The 19,212-nt window shown below is 35.7% G+C and overlaps 1 protein-coding gene across 3 annotated transcripts in view; it reads left to right on the top strand.

The window, feature by feature from the left end:
* The window catches only part of FSTL5 (follistatin like 5), a 786,274-nt gene that overhangs the window by 287,893 nt on the left and 479,169 nt on the right, over positions 1 to 19,212 (top strand). The gene's annotated exons all lie outside the window — the stretch shown is intronic.

Here is a 19,212-nt window from a genome sequence, read left to right as displayed (position 1 = left end):
AAACTCAAAACTGATTTTATTAACCCCTTGAATTTAAATACATGGGTATTAATTTTTTCTTACTTGATGACAAAATCAACTGAGCAGTGTTTATTTTTAATATTAATTTTGCATTGAATAGCATAGTTTTGCTGTTGTCCTCCTATCTAACCAAAATGTGGACTTCAGAATCCATATAACCCAATATATGACATGCTTTAGGAATCACTGTAAGGTGTACACAAGTAAACTCACTATTTGCCGTTAAAAATCATACCAAAAATTTGTTTCTCCCCTGATTTTTGAACACTCTATAAAGGATTTTGTAAACATTACATATTGTATGTGTTTCTCTTCTATTTATAGATAGCAGAGATGGATGATTTTACAGATAATATGAAAAATGCTATGAAAGTGGAGATTTAAATATTAGGACCACCCAACAAATATATTAAATATTATCAGAGAGAAATGAGAAATTTTTGGCATTATTTATGTCAAAACACTTTCACAACTCTGATATTATTAATTCATTGTAATAACAAGTCAGAAGGTAATAGCCTAAGATGTAAAGAATGGTCTGGCAACATTCACAAAGTAAGTTAGTACAACTTGGATGGGAACCAAGGACTTCTTTTAGCACATCTATGTGTTTAATTCTACTTAAGTCTATAATATCATAAAATCTTACTTGCCTTTGATTTTTAAAAATTTACTTCCTATAGGAATTTCCACGTGAATATTTTACATTATTTAGAAACAATATTTCTCAGTGTAGTACTTGTAAGGATGAAATAAGACATTGAACACAGTTCTGGAGCAATAGAAGAACATGGTAACAGATATTTACTGGGTTTTAAGACTGGAACCTCAATAACTGGCAACAAGTTTTCAGATGAGTCTGGGAAGCCACACATACTTTCATTTTTTAAGTTTATTGAAATATAATTGATTTACAAATTGTGATAATTCTGTTGTACAACTAAGCGAGTTCTCTGTGCTATACAGCAGGTCCTGTGGGCCAGTCATTCCATAGACACCAATCCCAAACTCCCAGCACATCCCTCCCTGCCACCTACCTATCCCCCTTGGAACACACATACTTTCTTTTAGGTTTACATTAGCATATAGTCTTGCATGAAAAGACCATGGTCAAATTATTATAGAACTGAATTTTCCATATCATAATAGACTGATTGATGGGAACAAGTTTTCTGAATGCAGATAAGGCTACTTAAAGACAAAAAAAAAAAAACTCAAGTTTAGAAACATTGATTAACACTTGAAAATCTCATATTCACCTTTCACAGTGACATATTATAGACTTATTTTGCTTAGCTTATATTAAAAGTAAAATATCTCTTAGATAATGTGATATTATTCCCCTAAATTCCCTGAAATAAATTTAGAGACTAGTGGTTTTCTTACTGCATTTAATTTTTGTCAAATTCTCCTTTTTTTGTGACATCCAAAGACTAAATTTAACTTTCAAATACATTGCCAGTCTCATCCTGTTTTTGTACATTTTTATGCTTATCATTTCAGTGTTAAGTTATACAATGAATATTTTAGTTTAATATTTTATTTCATGTTTTCTATGGGTTTATGAATATTCTAGTAAAAGTTCTAAGCACAATATTCAAAGGTGGTAGAAAAAATGGCAGCATTTTATTAGTTCAAATAATTTTCTTCTATCTTGAATCTTTTTAAATATTGTATTAGTCATTACCTCTCATTGATCCTTTTCTTATCATGTTCATTTTCTCAGAATCTTATTCTTAGGCATTGAAGGTGATATTTCTGCAACTTACAAAGTGAAGAACATTTTTTACAACTATTATTTTGAAACATACTTGATTTTTCCTCTTTGACATCTCCCTGCAAAAGCTAGATGATGAAAAACTTTCTATTGATTACATGCAGCATATGAGGATCAAGTGCTCTAGAAAATGCGCTTGAAAATATTCTTCATTAGTCTGATTTATACTTCACTTTTAAAATGTTTTCTGGAATTCCCGTTGTGGCGCAGTGGTTAACGAATCCGACTAGGAACCATGAGGTTGCGGTTGGGTCCCTGACCTTGCTCAGTGGGTTGACGATCCTGTGTTGCTGTGAGCTGTGGTATAGGTTGCAGACGTGGCTCGGATCCAGCGTTGCTGTGGCTCTGGCGTAGGCTGGTGGCTGCAGCTCCGATTAGACCCCTAGCCTGGGAACCTCCATATGCCGCGGGAGCAGCCCAAGAAATAGAAAAAAAAACAAAAAATAAAAATAAATAAATAAAATGCTTTCTGAGAGGGAGCCTCTGGATAGTTCACAGAACATTTGAAAAATTATTAATAATACAAATTTAAAACCAAACGGGAAAAGTGAGAAGCTTTGCATGGGGGTATCATCCAGAGAGTTATGTAAAAAAAATTTGGAGGGACTCACAATTGAATAAAGAAAATCTAGATTTCCAACACAATGAAAAAGGCATAGTAATTGGCCAAATAATTCTTTTAATACTGGTTAAGCAAACTGTAAAGAACTTCTTCAATTCAATTAATAAATATTTAAGTTAATTTAATGGTGCTTATTCAAGACACAATATGATCTAGGTATAAGTTATGTATCAACTTTGTTGTTCCAATAGAGTTCAATATATCAGTGGTGAGTGGTCAGGCAGATGGGACACACGTCATGTGTCCCCTTATGTTTCTTTCATTAGTATATGAATGCCCAGTGGTTCATATCATGTCTCTCTAAAGGCATGCCATGGACTCAGGACATGAGCTGTGACTAAATTTTGTCAGTGCTTTTTGCTCTTGACCATATCTAAATAACTCACAAATGACTACCACAGTTCTTGAATATATTTTCTTAGCAAACCAGGCTGAACAGAAGTCCACAATATGTTGAAAGATTATTGACATAATAATCTTCATTGTTAAACAATATATATAAACTATATATGTAATTATAAATTAAACACAAATATATAAATAATTTTGTATCCACATACACATACCCTGGATAAAACATTTATCTCCAAATTTTGTTAGAATTAAATCATGAAGAGCAACATATAAAGAAGCATGGCGATTTGGCCTAGTATACAATAGATTAGCCTAGCATACAATTTTGTGGTAATATTAAAGATTTCAAAATGGAATATTTTATTTGGTATATTTCTACCATATATCAATAAAATTCCATTTAAAATTCCATTTAACGTAAAAAAATATAGTATTAAATGTTGTAACATAAAAATTTAAATAATTGAATTGAAAAATTCAAATTCAAATAACTAACCTTTCCAGTGGTTTCTTTCCCTTGATTCAGAATAATTTAAGTATCATTTAGGTCTCCCTTGATAAGTGTCATTCATTTTAATGGTAATACTGTGTCTCAGAGTCCATGGTCAAAGTGTGGAAATGTATCTGAGTATACTTAAAGGATGGAGGCAACAGCTTGGTTACTATTAGTAGACCCAGGAGGAAGATCAAATTATGGCAGGCAGCCAAATCAAAATTTACAATCGTGGTCAGAGTAATAAATTGAGAATCTTGGTGGATACATAGAAAAATAAGTAAAATGGTTTCATTTGTAGAATAGCTAGGTAGAAAAGATTTCCTAAGACAGTACATAAAAGGGTTCTGTGTTTTAGATTAGATTAGAATTCATTAGTACAGAAACGTAGGGTGGAAGCTTGGAGATCAATTATTCCCTTATTGCAGTAGTCAAAAAAAGAGAAGAGGTGATGGTGGTTTGAATCAAGATGACAGATGTGGCAGTAGTTAGGTTGGTCAGACTGTCTCACAAAATTTGCTGTGGATTGGATCTGGAGTTTATGGAAATTAAAGAAATAAACTAAACAAACAACTAATTTGAGGAATCGTTAACTGAATTCTGAAACATTGAAGACTCACATTTGGAAGTGTAAGTGAGAAATACAAACACACCTATACACACATTTAAGGACTGTTAAATTTGAATCCCTTTTAGTCAAGTAAGGGAAAATATCACTTATGCAGTTGGGTATCAGTCTGCAAATCAAAGATTTTTTTTTCTACTTTTAAAAATATATTGGAAATAGTTGACTTACAGAGTTGTGTAATTTCAGGTGTACATCAAAGTAAAAACATTATACATATACATATATCCATTCCTTTTCAGATTCTTTTACCATATAGGTTATATACAGCACTGAGTGCATTTCCTGTGCTACACAGTAGGTCCTTGTTGCCCATCTGTTTTATATATGGTAGTGTGTGTATATCAATCCCAACTCCCTAACTTATCCATCCCCCTTCACATTTCCCTGCTAGTAAACATAAGTTTGGGTTCAAACTCTCTGAGTCTGTTCATGTTTTTGTAAGTTCAACTGTATGATGGCACATAGAAGTGATCTCATATGATATTTATCTTATCACCCCGACTTACTTCTCTTAGTATGAAAATTTCTAGGTCCATCCCTGTTGCTGCAAATGGCATTATTTCATACTTTTATGTCTGAGTAGTATTCCATTGTATATCTGTACCACATTTTCTTATCCATTTCTCTGATGATGGACATTGGGTTTGCAACCATGTATTCGCTATTGTGAATAGTGCTGCAATGAATATAGGGGTCCGTGTATCTTTTTGAACTATGATTTTCTCTAGATATCTGCCCAGGATTGGTATTTCTGGATCATATGGTAGTTGTGTTTTTAGTTCTTTGATGAACCTCCATTACTGTTTTCCATAGTGGTTGTACCAATTTACCTTCCTGATGCACTTTAGGAGGATTCCCTTTTCTCCACACCCTCTCCAGCATTTACTATTTGTAGTCTTTTTTCAATAGTTATTTCCCCAATACAATTTTTTTTCTATTGTACAGCATGGTGACCCAGTTACACATACATGTACACATTCTATTTTCACACATTATCATGCTCTATCATAAGTGACTAGACATAGTTCCCAGTGCTACACAGCAGGATCTCATTGCTAATCTATTCCAAAGGCAACAGTTTATACCTATTAACCCCAAGCTCCCCAACCACCCAATCCCTCCCACTTGGCAACCACAAGTCTATTCTGCAAGACCAGGATTTTCTTTTCTGTGGAAAGCTTCATTTGTGCCCTATATTAGAATCGAGATATAAGTGATATCATATGATACTTGTCTTTCTCTTTCTTACTTAGTTCACTCAGGATGAGAGTCTCTAGTTCCATCCATGTTGCTGCAAATGAAATTGTTTCATTTTTTATGGCTAATATTCCATTGTGTATATATACCACATCTTCCAAATCAAGTCATCTATCAATGGATATTTGGGTTGTTTCCATGTCTTGTCTATTGTGAATAGTGCTGCAATGAATATTCGGGTGTGTGTGACTTTTTTAAGGAAAGTTTTGTCCAGATATATGCCCAAGAGTGGGATTGCTGGGTCATATGGCAGTTCTATGTATAGATTTCTAAGGTACCTCCATACTGATCTCCATAGTGGTTGTAACAGTTCACAATCCCACCAGCAGTGAAGGAGGGTTCCCTTTTCTCTACATCCCCTACTGCATTTGTTATTTGTGGACTTATTAATGATAGCCATTCTGACTGGTGTGAGGTGGTGTCTCATGGTAGTTTTGATTTGCATTTATCTAATAATCAAGGGATATTGAGCATGTTTTCATGTGTTTGCTGGCCATCTGTATATCTTCCTTGGAAAAATGTCTGTTCAGGTCTTTGCCCATTTTTCCATTGGGTTCTTGGCTATTTTGTTGTTGAGTTGTATCAGTTGCTTGTATATTCTAGAGATTAAGCCCTTGTCAGTTGCATCATTTGAAACTATTTTCTCCCATTCTGTAAGTTGTCTTTTTGGTTTCTTTTGGGTTTCCTTTGCTGTGCAAAAGCTTGTCCGGTTGATAGGTCCCATTGGTTTATTTTTGTACTTATTTCTGGGAGACTGACCTGAGAAAATATTCATAAGGTTGATGTCGGAGAATGTTGTGCCTATGTTCTCTTCCAGGAGTTGCATGGTGTCTTGGCTTATATTTAAGTCTTTCAGCCATTTTGAGTTTATTTTCATGCGTGGTGTGAGGATGTGTTCTAGATTCATTGATTTTCATGCAGCTGTCCAGGTTTCCCAGCAATGCTTGCTGAAAAGACTGTCTTTTTCCCATTTTATGTTCTCGTCTCCTTTGTCAAAGATTAATTGACCATAGGTGTCTGGGTTTACTTCAGGGTTCTCTATTCTGTTCCATTGGTCTGTCTGCCTGTTTTGGTACCAGTACCACACTGTCTTGATGACTGTGGCTTTGTAGTATTTCTTGAAGTCTGGGAGAGTTATGCCTCCTGCTTGGTTTTTGTTCTTCAGAATTGCTTTGGCAATTCTGAGTCTTTTGTGGTTCCTTAAAAATTTTTGGCTTGTTTGTTCTAGTTCTGTGAAAAATGTCCTGGGTAATTTAATAGGGATTGCATTGAACATGTAGATTGCTTTGGGTAGTACAGCCATTTTTACAGTATTAATTTTTCCAACCCAGGAGCATGGAATATCTTTCTATTTCTTTACATTTTCTTTAATTTCCCTGATGAATGTTTTATAGTTCTTGGCATATAGTTCCTTATAGTTCTTTACCTCCTTGGCCAGGTGTATTCCCAGGTATTTGATTTTTTGGGGTGCAATTTTAATAGGTATTGTATTTTCATATTCCTTTTCTAATACTCCGTTGTTGGTATACAGATGTGACTGATTTCTGAATGTTAATGTTATATCTTGCTACTTTGCTGAATTTGTTGATCAGTACTGGAAGTGCTATCCACAGCAATCAGATAAACAAAAGAAATGAAAGGCATCCAAATAGGAAGAAAAGATGTAGTCTTTTTGATCACAGTTAATCTGACTTCTATAAGGTAATACCTCATTGTAGTTTTAATTTTCATTTCTCTAATATTTAGTGATGTTGACACCATCTCATGTGCTTTTTGTCCCTTTGTCCTCTTTGTTTAGATCTTCTAGCCATTTTTAATTGCTTTGTTTGTATTTTTGATATAAAGTTTCTTGAGATGTTTGTATATTTGGGAGATTAATTTCTTGTGGGTTGCTGCATTGGCAAATATTTTCCACATTCAATCAGTGGTCTTTTCACTTTGTTAATAGTTTCCTTTGCTGTGCAAAAGCTTTTAACTTTATTAGGTTCTATTTGTTTATTTTAGTTTTTATTTTCATTATTCTAGGAGGTGGTTCAAAAAAGATATTGCTGCAATTTATGTCGAAGTGTGTTTTGCCTATGTTTTCCTATAGGAGTTTTATGGTATCTGGTCTAATATTTAGGTCTTTTATCCATTTTTAGTTGAATTTTATAAGTGGTGTTATAGAGTGTTCTAATTTCATTTTTTTACTTGTAGCTGTCCAGTTTTCCCAGCACCACTTACTAAGTAGATTGTATTTTCTCCATTGTGTAGTCTTGCCTCTTTTGTCATAGATTAATTGACCATATGTGCATGGATTTATTTCTAGGCTTTCTATCCTCTTCCACCAATCTATATGTTTGTGTTTGTTTGTTTGTTTGTTTTTCTTCCAGTGCAATAGTGTTTTGATGACTTTAGCTTTGTATTATAGTCTGAAGTCAGGGAGCCTAATTCCTCCACTTTTTTTTTTTTCTTCAAGATTGCTTTGGCTACCTGGATCTTTTGTGTTTCCATAAAAATTTAAATATTTCTTTGTTCTAGTCTTATAGTTTTCAGAATACAGGTCTTTTGCCTGCTTAGGTAGGTTTATTTCTTGGTATTTTGTCCTTTTTGATGTGATAGTAAATGGGATCATTCCTTTATTTCTCTTTCTGATGTTTCACTGTTAGTATATAGTAATACAAGTGATTTCTGACCTGGACCGTTCACCCCTCCTTAGGCAACCTGCTGGTCCCCTGCTCCAAGGAGGTCACCGTATTGATGCCAAACTTAGTGAGAACACCTGATCAGCATAGCACACTGCAGCCCAGAACTCCTGGGCTGAAGTGATCCTCTAGGCTCAGCCTCCTGAGTAGCTATGACAATAGGCCTGTCTGGCTGTACAAGAGATTTTTATGTATTAATTTTGTATCCTGCAGATTTGCCAAATTCATTGATGAGCTCTAATCATTTTCTGGTAGCTTCATTAGGATTCTATATGTATAGTATCCTGTCAAGCAAAGGGTGACAATTTTACTTCTTTTTTTTCCAATTTGGATTCCTTTTATTTTTTTTCTCCTCTGATTGCCATAGCTAGGACTTCAAAATTTTTTGACAATATTCATCACCTAATTATGGTAAAAACTCTGCAGAAAGTGGGCATAGTGGGAACCTACCTCAACATAATAAAGATGTTGAAAATCTGAAAGAATTTCTGCTAAGATCAGGAACAAGACAAGGATGTTCCCTCTTGCCACTTTTATTCAAAGAAGATTTTGGAGCACACGACATGCATTTAGGAGTTAAGTTATAAGTGACAAGACCAAAGAACTCTATAGTTGAGGTAAACCATGGCTCCATCTCTATTTCTATATCTCTGTCTTCTCTATGTTGTGATTGGGAGAGAAGCATGTCCTGTAAGGGAAAACTTACAGGACAAGAGAAAGAGGAGAAGTTGCCAGAACAGAGCCTTTGGATCAGCTGGTAAGAATGGGACCCTGTGCATAAAGGGCAGATTAGGCTTTAGATGAGAGCATGGCTTCTTCATTCAGTAAGCAGAAGAAAAGGAAAAATAGGCACTTTCCAGTGCAGGTAGCCAGACTTATTTCATAGTATAAATGTGTGTTGTTCGCATATGGTTGCTTACAATTTCTTAGTGACATAAGAAATGAAAGTGGCATAGAGGAAAGTTTCAGAGATTTAAGAACAAGGAGAAAAAGTTATGAAACAATAAACAAGGAGAGAGAGAAAAGATGAGGGGATATAGTGGGGTGTCCAGGATGCTGAAAAACTGATATGTCTGCAAACTGAGAGTAGTCTTTCATGATGGTATATTCTTACACAAAGTCAGCTGCTTAGATGAGGCACTGAGAAGATAAAAGATTGGGTTGAACCAGAATTTTAATTTTCCCAGGAAAGAATTATATATAAAGAGTCCAAAGCCATATTTCCACCTCTCTAAGGGGAAGTCTGATTATGTTATCTCTGCTTTATTGTGCATACCCACTCCAGTGTTCAGAGATCTTCTGCTGAGTATCTTTTGCCTGGGTTTGCATATAGACCAAAATCAAATTCCAACCATCTCTACAACTTGGAAACTGTATTACATATTTGTGTTAACTTCCTAATGCTAACTTTCAGTTTACATTTGCGCCTATTGAGTTAAAATGTCCAGGAATGAAATCTGTTTTGACTAGTTAGCTGGGGCCCACCTTTCCAAGGTGTTTGGAGTTCATATCTGCTTACATTAGCCATTTTATTTCAAAGGATTTCCACCTCTCTGGTCGATTGGCAGTCATGATGAAAGACCTTGGGACATTACACAAAATGTTTTTACTTGGACAAAAATGCCTATTGACAGATAACTCTCAAAAGCAGAGTATGGATTGGAAATTATCCTGACACATATCTACCATAGTATCACTTTACTACTAACTCCATAGTTAAGCTGTAAGTTAATGTTACTGAAAACAGTCATTGTGGTGAGGGTGTACTTTGACAAATGAAACTGCTTTGGTTCAGCAAATTATTTAAAAGTTTCAGGCACTTAAAACATTTTCTATCTAATATTTCCTCATTTAAACATTTTATTTATTCTACATGTTTTAATCTATCTTGCTCCCAATCATGTTGGTATATAGATTGACTTAATGTAGATGTTTCCAGGGTTTGGGCCATTAAACTCAGTTTTTGTATTTTACCTTCAAAAGCAAGAAAGTGCTAATAAAAATTGAGAAAGAAGAGTTCCCCAATGGCTCAGTGATAATGAACCTGACTAGTATCCATGTGGATATGAGTTCAATCCCTGGCCTCGCTCAGTTGGTTACGGATCTGGTGTTGCCATGAGCTGTGGTATAGGTTGCAGATGAGGCTTGGATTTGGCATTGCTGTGTCTGTGGTATAGGCTGGCAGCTGCCACTCTGATTTGACTCCTGGCCTGGGAATTACTATATGCTGTGGGTGAGGATCTAAAAAGCAAAAAAAAAAAAAAAAACAAACAAAAAAAATTGAGAAAGATGCGAGTATTTGGTGAATCAAATTGAGTATTAGTATAATTAACTGAAAGGAACAATAGTACATAGGCTTGATTGAATTTATAAATGCCAAAGTGCCACATGCCTGTCAAAGGGCATCAGGTAATAATTAACATAATGTGTTAACAGAAATAATGCATATGCATATGCACACCAGGAATGGATATGCATGAGCAAATATAAGTTTTGACTGTTTTCTGATGATTGTTTATTGTCACTTAATCCTGTGGCAGACTCATTTGAAAGGATCTATCCAAAGGTCAAGGTGACACATCTTTTACTTTTGCCAGGTAAGTGGAGACTGATGGCCAGATCAATCAATAAGTCAACAAGGATGTTTTCTCTCATTGCCAAAAAATCTCACAATAGTATGTAAGGTTAGCATCTGTACCTGACAGATACACTGAAACCTTTCTATGTTAAAATGAACTGATCTACCCTTTGTTTAAGTGAAACATTTTTTTTTTTGAATCATAGTGTATATGTGGCGCATTATATCCAGTCATTGTTTATGGACCTATAGTTTTTCCTCATGGTGATTTATCATTACTGAGTTTGTGGTCCAAATGAAAAGAGAAGAGGAGGGATGCTTGAGAATAATATTCAGAAAGAAATAAGACAATCACATTCAGAAGACAACAGAAAAGTCAAAACTCACAAAGAATGTGCTGAGAAATAATTTCACCTTCTCATCCTATGTGTGAACCCATGCAGCTTTGAAAGCTGCTGCCTGTTGTATGGACAAGGAAGCAGTGTTCCTTTGTAAGAATTCACATCTTCAACCTTATTCTATTCATTCAACCAACCCAGGGGATACTGGGCCTTCACTTGACTTTCAAATGTGTCCCAGGAAAAGTGTAGTGATGTAATGTGTGTGAAACTAATGCATACATGTACCAACCCACACAACCTCAGGTCATAAATGTGGTGCCTGGCCTGTTTTGATTAAGTGAATGTTATAAGGAAGAGAAGGATTTTTGGAATTGCTCATTTGCATGGTATCTATCTGGTCATTGGCCTTTCATCTACCTTCAAACAAGCACAGAGCATTGATGGACTACCTTTGAGTGGAGTTTGTACGCCTTATCAAAACCTATAATTGGGAGTTCGCTTATGGTGCAGCTGATTAAGGATCTGGCATTGTCACTGTAGTGGCTTGGGTATATGCTATGGCAAGGGTTCAATCCCTGACTCGTGAATTTCCACATGCTGTGGGCATAGCAAAACAAACAAAAAAAAAACCCAAAACCATTATTCATTTTTTTGGATCCCCAGATTTACTTATTATCACAACAGATAATTATGTGCAAGTTAATTATATACAATGATAAAACTGATCACTATTTAATTTTTATTGGAAAGATACTAAAAGGCACACATCAACTGCACTTCTGGTGAAATATAAAAGAATCTATAAGTTAGCATGGGCTGTACTTTCTATTACTTAGAATAATAACAGTGGTATTTAGCTATGATGATAGTCTACAAAACAGAAGAGTGGGTTTGGGATTTAATTAAATTGATGTCAAAATTACCTTCAAATCTTGGAGAAAAAAATATGCTTGAATAATATGGCACATGTTTTGGCCTTTAAAAACTTTAGCAAGTGGAAACATTTACATGACACACTGGCACAATCTCCATAGCTCAGAAACAGCTCGTACACAACATAGCAGCAGCTTTTCTCATTAATTCTACAGTCAACCTGCACACCGACTCCTGTAGAAATTTGTCACTGCTCTGTCTACATCTTCTGGAAGCAGCAGGTGTGGTGTTTCATTTAAACATATCATTAAATATATGAGAGAAGGATGATGTTATGTCCTTTCTATGTATTCTAATTATCTTGCCATCAAGATACTACACAAAATAAAGTAATAAATTTGCAAAAATCTCATGTAGACATCCAGACATTATCTTATAAGCAAGAGGGAGCAGAAGGTTGCTGTATTTGACTCTAGGTCTTCACAAATATTCAGAAATTTTCCACACAGATGCAGAAAATGACTTGTTACTCAGGGGCAAAGTTTCTTTTCACCACCCCCAAACCCCATCCTCCTGAACCCTCTGTCCCAACACAGACCATCCCATTCCTCTCAAGACTGAGCAGCAGTGGCCCTGACAGAAATCAGTCATTACACTGTGCCATGGCCACTGTTTACAACCCAATCTCCTGACCTCACTTCTTAAGAAAAGCCCAGAAGGACCAAACTGTTAAGTGCATAAAAAGCAGCCTCTACCCCAACCTTTTTTCCTATCCAATTAGAGTGAATGGATCAATCGCTAGAGCCTTTAACTATTTAAAAAACACGTCTTCTTTTCACAAAAGGTCTTCATCTGAATCCCTTTGTCTCTGTTGTTCTCCTACTGTGATTTCCTACTCCTGAAGGTTGAACAATCTTTTTACTGTACCAGACCACCAGCAACTAGTAGTAAAGAAGGAACCACAGTTGTTATTTGTGATACCAGTGAGCAGTCACAGGATTTCACTCTGGTTGGTTTCTTGTCATTTCTTCAGACACTTAGATAGTCTCATTCTCAGGACACTCAAGTTGCTTTTTCATTCTCTTTCTACACATGCACTAGGAATCTGGAGTCTGTCTTTTACATGCACTTAGGAATCTGGAAGTTTTTTGTTTTTTTGTTTTTCATTCTTTTTCTCTTTAGTGAGGCATTACTGTCATATGGAAATTCCTGGGCTAGGAGTTGAATTGGAGCTGCAGCTGCCAGCTTACACCACAGCCACAGCAATACCAGATCAGAGCCACATTTGCAACCTACACTGCAGCTTGCAGCAACACCAGATCCTTAACTCCTAGAGGCTAGGGATTGAACCCTCATCCTCATGTATACTATGTTGGGTTCTTAACTCCCAAGCCAAAACAGGAACTCCTGAAAGTTTTGACTCTTTGAACTTATCACATGTTTGCACAGGTTGGGCTCCAATTTCACAGTTCATGAGCCAAAATCATAGGTTAAAACATTGTCCCAAGATGGTTCCCCCAGAAGACTCCAGGCCCAGCTAACATTCTGCGTCTGAAGAAAGCTTCCCTCTCAAGCCTGTCCACCATCCTCCTCTCCTGTCTGGTTGCACTGTGATACTCAGTGGCCACTGTAGGCGGTGAATCTCAGCCAGGACTCTGACAGGCCACTCCATCCTCCTTCTCTCATTCTGAAGATCAGGGGCAAATGTTATACTCTTCACTTGTACCCACCAGTGTACCCCCAGTGCCTTCACATCAACAGAAGAAACAGCATCATGTTGGTTTCTTGCTTTATCTAAGCCATACATAGGCACAAATTTTGATTATAGTCTTCTCTCAAAGTAAATGTAGCTCTTTTGATTTACACTTATATAATTCAAAGACACCATTCAGTGGACTCTTTCCTGAGTGTAGACTGTCTGGAATGTGGTGCAGCAACTCTAGAAAAACACACGGAGTTCAGTTATTCCAGATTGAACATAAGAAGTTGCATTGCAGGTGTATTTTATTGTCCACCAACATTTCAATGGCAATTAAATATAAATTATATAATTTTTTTTTTAATTTTAAAGGAACTGCAATGCAAAGGAGCATCTCTTGTAAAATGAAACCTGCTTGAGGAAAGAATCATTTTTTTTCACAGTTTATTAAAAGTGAATTTTTATATATTGGGTTTGTTAAGGAACCATATCAGCCAGTTGCCTGTTATTATGGTAGGCCTATGATCAATTCATAATAGTAGGCAAGAATTTAGTCATTCAAATAGAAATTTAAAAATAGTAGTACAGAGAGTTCCCATTGTGGCTCAGTGAGTTAAGAACCTGATATAGTGTCCATGAAGATGCGGTTTGATCCCTAGCCTTGCTCGGTGGGTTAAGGATCCAGTGTTGTTGCAGCTGCAGCATAGGTCACAGATGCAGCTCAGATCTGGCATTGTCATGACTGTGGCATAGATCTCAGCTGCAGTTCTGATTCATCCCCAAGTCCAGGAACTTTCATATGCTGCAGGTGTGGCTCTAAAAAGAAAAATATGTGTGTACAAATGTACATATATATGCACATGTTAATATAAATTAACATTTACATTAATACTACCATATATTTTAATAATAGAGCAATGAATTTTTTTAACTTCCAGCATTTATGTGGTAGTGATATGCCTCAGTACTTAACTGGCTGAGGGTCCAGTGATTTTTAACATAAAATAACAATATACAAGTATATTAATATCAGTATCAGTACACAAATCATTATTATTTTCAACATTTTTTTCTTTATTACATAAAAATGTGTGTGTATTGTAGAGCTTTTATCTGTATATTTGTTTTTCTAAGGATAGCATAAAGAGCACCTTTTATGGTCTAGTTTCTGCTGGATGCCAAGCATATCCTTATCCTTCTAATTCTTCTTCTTTCTTCTTCCTTTTTTTTTCTTTTCTTTTTGGGACCACATGTGTAGCACATGGAAGTTCCCAGGCTCGGGGTCAAATCAGAGATATAGCTGCCAGCCACAGCCACAGCAAGGTGGGATCTGAGCCACGTCTGCAACCTACACTGCAGTTCTGGGCAGTGCTGGATCCCAGACCCACTGAGCAAGGCCATGGATCGAACCCACATCCTCATAAATACTAGTCAGATTCGTTTCCACTGCACCTTACTCATTAAAAAAAAAAAGGAATTTTATATAAATTGAACATTATCCATGTTACCTTGCCTAAATTATTTAGAATAAAGTAAAGGTTCAACAATAACGATTTCTTAGTCTGAGGAAAAGATGAATGGAATATTTAAAATAATTAGCTCTCATAAAAAATCAATAATGGGTTGAACTTTGAGAAAACAAACTTCCTATTTCTAATTATCAAATCATAAAGCACTTGAATGAACTAAATTGTGAGCCAGTTTAAGAAATGACCTGCTTGATGACTTAACTGATTTAAGACACAGCACCTCACATCCATGTCAGGATCGATATTTTGTGCCAAGATCTGTGAGTTTGGAAGTGATAGAACTCATCAGAATTTTGTTTGCTTGTGAATATCTAAATCAACACATCTGGAAATCCTAGAGATAGTTGAGAAAGACATACTTTTTAAAGTTTTAGAGTTTGAGACTATAGAAAAAGGGAGAGGGAATTTTTCTTTATATGATAAACCTAATGCATTTTAGGATATACAAGGAATTTTTTTTCCTGAATTTTTTTCCCACTAGCTTGGCTTTTAAGTTTTCCTAACAATACTGTTTCTGTCATTGTCATAGCATTGCCTTCCACCTTCCACTATCTTTACACAACTAAAGGAGGGCTGGAAACTTGCAAGACAAATTAAGTGCCCAGAGTAACACAGAAAGTGTTTGGGCAGTCAAAAACATCCGGTATCTGAATTTCTGCTAATGAGTGACTGACCGTATGCATCCTGTGCTTTTGGAAAACAAAGACTAAATATACTTTGGGAAATTCTCATTTTATCTATTTTTTATAACTAAGCACTTGTATTTATTTATTTTTTGTCTTTTTGCCTTTTCTAGTGCTGCACCTGCAGCACATGGAGGTTCCCAGGCTGGGGGTCTAATCAAAGCTGTAGCCACCAACCTATGCCAGAGCCACAGCAACATGGGATCCGAGCCATGTCTGCGACCTATACCACAGCTCATGGCAATGCAGGATCCTTAACCCACTTAGCAAGGCCAGGGATTGAATCCACAACCTCATGGTTCCTAGTTAGACTCGTTAACCACTGAGCCACGATGGGAACTCCTATAATTAAGCACTTTAAAAAATGCTGCATGAACCCTCAGTTAAATATTGATATCCCATTTTGGGGAAAATCCAATGTGACTTCAATAGTGGAATTATCTAAATCTTAATAAAAATTATTAAAAAAAAGTTTTGAGATACCTAAGATTCATGTTATATGACAGCAATTGTTAAAAAATACATTTTACTAAAATCGTAATATAGTTATATCAAAGATGTTTCAATAATTTATACTTAAAAAGGAGTAGGGTGGAGAAAAATGAAAGGGTGGTTTCAGGTAATAATATTTGAAGAAAGGAAGGAAAAAAGGTTTTTCTAATCTTTCTTATTTTTATGGGAAAAGGCATAATTTTTTTGATGGTTCTTGAAAAAGAGATTTTTTAAATTATATCTTTAGGCCAGAAGGAAATGAAAATTATATTTGAATAGAACATTTGGGGCCAGTCATATCAATAGCATCTTTTAAACTTTGTTAAAACTGATGGCACATAAAATGAAAGAAAGTTATAGACGACTTAATAACCTGATCAAAAAAAATTAATGAAGTTCATGAAAATAAAAGTGTTAGAGCTTTTGGGATTTGATACCCTGTAGGAATAGGATACCTATTAAAAACACCACAATAAAAATCCTGAAAAGTGGAGTTTCCATTGTGACTCAGCAGGTTAAAACGTGACAGAGTGTACATGAGGATGTGAGTTTGATCCCTGGCCTCACTCGGTGGCTTAAGGATCTGGCCTTGCTGCAAGCTGTGACTTAGGTTGCAAATGTGGCTTGGATCCACTGTTGCTGTGGCTGTGGTATAGGCTGGCAGCTACAGCTCCAATTTAGCCCCTAGCCTGCAAAAGTTCATATGCTACAGGTGAGGCCCTAAAAAAAAAAAAAGAAAAAGCAGATATCAAAATCTTGATATTGGGGACAGGTTAGTAAGTATATGAGAGCAGATATCATGTTGCATATATCCACATAAATATTCCTTTGGAAGTTATTATTATTATTATTGTTATTATTATTATTGTCCTTTTAGGGCCCATCCATAGCATGTGGAGGTTCCCAGGCTAGGGGTTGAATTGGAGCTATAGCTGCTGGCCTATGCCAGAGCTACAGCAATGTGGGATCTGAGCCCCTGCCTCCAACCTAGACCACAGCTCATGGCAATGCTGGGATCCTTAACCCACTGAGCAAGGCCAGGGATCAAACCTGCGTCCTCATGGATGCTAGTGGCATTCATTGCCCCTGAGCCATGATGGGAACTCTGGAAGTTATTTTTTTAATGTTTCTAGTTTAATCCTCTCATCCTTACTTTACTGAACAAATTCACTGAAGATTAAGAACATAAAGAGGAACACTGCTATATTTAAATTTTAGCCCTTTGGCCTTTCTCTATTATTTAAATATGTGTATATTTCTTTGCCTGACCATTTAAAATATTATGTACTTTAAAAAGTAAAACACATTTGTCTATGACTATAGCAAACAAAGATAATTTGGCTAAGAATTTTAAGTACATAAAAGCAAATCTATGGGAATCTATCAGTGAACTTGAATAAAAGTTTATCAGGTTAGATATTGATTTTACATTTAAATTGATTTTAAAGAGTGTTTTTAGGTAGCTACAGTCTTCATCAAACTTGTTAAAGACTGGGCAGATATTTTTATATATATAATATATAATTGGTAACAATATTAAGTTAGTAAATATTTTAAGGAACTGAGCAAAGAAACATAGAACAAAGTATATCTAGATAAATAAATTAAAGTAGAAAAAAATTGAAAATATTTCTTATATACATACATATTCATCTTTATTTGGAGTTTAATTGATATAAACCCAGACTTAAGCTAGTTTTTTTTTTCTAACTTCATCTCCATTTCAAATGCAAATAAAGGCAAATAAGATTATGTTACTCTCCCTTTCGAAACACTCAAAATGTACTTTTGTTGTTTAAATTGTTATTAAACTATGGCTGATTTACAATGCTGTGCCAATTCCTGTTGTACAGCCAAGTGACTAAGTTATATATATATATATATATATATACACATGCACACACATATATAAATATATATAATATACATTATATATATTACTTTTTATATTCTTTTCCATCATTGTCTATCCCAAGAGACTGGATATAGTTCCCTATGTTGTACAGTAGGATCTCATTGCTTATCCATGCTAAATGTGATAGTTTGCATCTACTATCCCCAGACTCCATATCCATCCCACTCCTATCCTCCTCCTTGGCAACCACAAGTCTGTTCTCTATGTTTGTGAGTCTGTTTCTGTTTTGTAGATAGGTTCATTTGTGCCATATTTTAGATTCCACCTATAGGTGATATCATATGGCATTTGTCTTTATCTTTCTGACTTTCTTCACTTTGTTTATATAATCTCTTGGTCCATCCTTGTTGCTGCAAATGCCATTATTTCATTCATTTTAATAGCTGAGTAGGATTCCATTATATATATATGTGTTACATCTTATACATTCCTCTGTTGATGGGCATTTAGGTTGCTTCCATGTCTTGGCTATTATGAATAATGCTGCTATGAACAGAGGGGTGCATGTATCTTTTTGAATTATAATTATGTTTATATCATATAACATAAACATAAATTATGTTTATATCATATATAAAAACAATGTTAGATATTCCAAAGTGCATTATAATTCCTCAAACAGAATGCAGTTTCTTAGTCACAGCCTGGGTTTCATGGGATCTGGTCGACACCTGTACTTCAGGCATCCTCTTTATTACTTACCTAACTGCTCACTCATTCTGCACCATGTCCCTTTTCACTGATACTAGAACACAGTGATCTCAAACCCAAGAGCCTTTACATTCCTGTCCTTGCACTGCAGGGAAGGCTGTTCCTCAGATTTGCCCATGCCTTATGCCCCCAGGGGAAAAGTTTCCTGTCCAGTGAGAGACGGCCTCTCTCTCTTCAAGTTCCCACTAGAATCCCAGGCTGACAGCTGTATCACATGCCTGTCTCTTATCATTTGCCCACCACCCAATTCCTTATGCCAGGCCTGCTTCAAATGTTTAAAATGGAATGACTCCATCCTAGAGGATAACAGTTAGAAGGAGAGTACATTCCCGAGAGAAAACTGTAGTGTTGTTACTTGAAAAGAGGGACTAGAGGCAGGGCAGTGATGGACACCTCCCTAAAGAAGATAAACATATGCAAAGGTGTATGGAAAGAGTCTTGACATCAGTTTTCTTCTGGAGATTGCAAAAATAAGCAACAATTAGATACTAATATAGAGCTATTATAATGGCTAAAATATCCCCAAACTAACAGTACCAAATAGTGCGGGGTTTT

Source organism: Phacochoerus africanus, chromosome 10 (assembly GCF_016906955.1).
Source record: "Phacochoerus africanus isolate WHEZ1 chromosome 10, ROS_Pafr_v1, whole genome shotgun sequence".
Taxonomy (NCBI): domain Eukaryota; kingdom Metazoa; phylum Chordata; class Mammalia; order Artiodactyla; family Suidae; genus Phacochoerus; species Phacochoerus africanus.
This window is presented reverse-complemented; position numbering and strand designations above follow the sequence as displayed.